The 2,536-nt window shown below is 34.9% G+C and overlaps 1 pseudogene; it reads right to left on the minus strand.

Moving 5' to 3' along the window:
* Nucleotides 1-390: 390 nt before the first annotated feature.
* LOC102805935 (uncharacterized) lies at nucleotides 391-2,168 on the minus strand (annotated as a pseudogene).
* Nucleotides 2,169-2,536: the final 368 nt, after the last annotated feature.

Below are 2,536 nucleotides of genomic sequence, written 5' to 3' on the forward strand. Positions count from 1 at the left end.
ATATTGGTAGTCTATCGTTTAATGTATAATTTTCATTTCAAATAGTTTAAATTGTAAAATTTACCGATAATTAAAAAAATGTTTTTGTCTCGATTTTACCTCAGGAATGTTTTAATTGATCTCAATGAATATAATTAAGAAAACAAATGTAGATATAAAGAATCACATACAAACTAAATAACACAAATATTATAGTGGTTTATTTAACACAGCATTCACTACTATGAATGAATGGTATATGATTACAACATAGCTGTTATTTACTATAACTGAAACAAGTACACTAAACTTACTATCTCTTGAACTAAATTTCATAATATTAAAATTTACACTTATTTTTGTTTGAATCAAAATTCTCCATAGTTATCAAGCTAAAGTTTTTTTCTAAAATCATTGTTCGCCATTGGACAAATACTCTTCTAGAGATGGGGGCTGTACATTGAAAAAGGTGCCAGTTTGACTCCCATAAATACATGTATGACAATTAGTGAGCAGTGCTCCTATCAAGTAATATTTTGCCACCGGTTGTAAAAATAATTTTAAATTCTTTCTGAAATCAAGAAAACCAAAATATCTAATTATTTTGCCAAAACCCCATTCAACACATTCACGTACTCAACTCATCTTTTTGTTAAACTCTCTCTCTTCAGGAGAGAGAAGAGCACCCTTAAATGGACATAGTAAATGTGGTCGCAAAGGGTAGGCTGGGTCACCGTACACACTGTATGGGTCACCATTTGGGGCGTTCAGCTGTTGAAGTTGTTCCAATAAACCACTTTCTGCCAACATGGCAGCATCATGTCGTCTACCTTCAAATGGCCCAAACATGTGAGCTATCAACCCATTAGGGGCAATTATGGATTGAAATTTCATGGCATGTATTCGTTTATGTCCACTGAAGACCTGTTTCTGGTAATGTATTGGTCTTGATATAGGTCGTGCTGTACCATCTATAAATCCCCAACAGTTGGTGAGTGGAGAATCACGTTCATGAATCGCATTGCAAAATAACTGCAAAGATTCAGGTTGTAACCAGTACTTGTCCAGAGACTGCAGCAAATGTCCAAAATTATCGTAAATATGATTAAGAACAGTGTTGAATATTATGCTGAGTACACTTCTTGAACGACCAAATATATGTATCAAATCATCCAGGCGATTTGGATAAACCAGCCTTCTCAGTAGGACGCATACACCTTCCACTCCAGTTGCCACAGTCTTGTTTGGACCTACAATTTTATGCGGAATTTTCAGAGCAGACTTCAAACGAAAGAGTTCATCTTTCTCAAATCTGAACATAGAAAGACATTGATTATTGGTCAGTGAAAGAACATCAATTCTAGCACCATCTGGAGTGGGAACAGACAAAGATCCTCATCTTGTAAACCATTAGCCAACAAAAGTAGATCAATGATATCCATTATCTCTGAAAATAATATACAAATATAGTAAGAGATTCATTAAATATTTTTATTTTAGTTATATTTGTAAATACAATTTGTACATGTAGTTGAAATCCAATAATCTGGTTTCTTAGTTGCATTAGGCAATGCAAAAGTATGAATAGTCCACAGCCAGTTGTTATATATTCTCATTAAAAAATAAAAATTAAAATCGTGGAATCCTAGGTTCAAAATAAATAGCTTTATAAAACGTATGTTTCTTAACAACATTTTCAAGTAATACGAATTTAGAGCGACGGACAAATATTCAGGGGTACATAAAATACTAGGTTTTTATGCCGAAAAAAAACAATAGGTAAGTGTTATATTCGAAAATATACTAGTTTTATTGTAATTTGTAATTTATACTTACCAAAAGCAGCAAAAGTTGGCAATATTATACGGGATCGTGCACGCTGATTGTCGTCAAATCACAGTGTAGTGGCGCCCTGAGCGACATACAGATATACGCTTTCTTTTTTAAGGTTCGCGTGTTACAACGCGCAACTAAACTCAGACGCCGAAACTGACAGTACGTGTACGTGTAGACCAGACGCTTGGAATCACTTACGCGTAATTACGCGTAACTAAACCTCTCTATTGTCGCTGACGGAATATTTTATATTGCAATTTCTTAATTTTATTTTGTTTTATTACAACACATTAGTAATACAGTGACCCCTCGCTAAATCGCGGGTGTCAGGATCCAAACAAAATACACGACATATCTGGGTTCGTGAAGGTGGGGGAGTGGGAGGGGGTTTCATGCGTTGAAAATGGATATACAAACACGTGTTCGTAGTAAGTTTTCTTTATTGAAAAAACATCACAGCTTTCATGCCCACATGGATTCAACTCATTGTAGTGAATTTTATAGAGCTATATCAAAGGTAAAGTCGAAATTTGTCATCCCGTCAACACCTTGAGTCAGGTGGCTGTCACCCATTGTATCTCAGTAATCGACAGACAGTAAGTATTGAGTTCTCTCCTCCAGCCCTTTTACGGCCAATTTAAATACTAGATGCAATGAAACATTTAGTTGTTTTAATACTTACTGGGATGTAACTTTTACTTACTTCTGTTACACCCCAGTT

The sequence above is a fragment of the Saccoglossus kowalevskii genome, chromosome 13 (assembly GCF_978046115.1).
Source record: "Saccoglossus kowalevskii chromosome 13, keSacKowa6.1, whole genome shotgun sequence".
NCBI lineage: Eukaryota > Metazoa > Hemichordata > Enteropneusta > Harrimaniidae > Saccoglossus > Saccoglossus kowalevskii.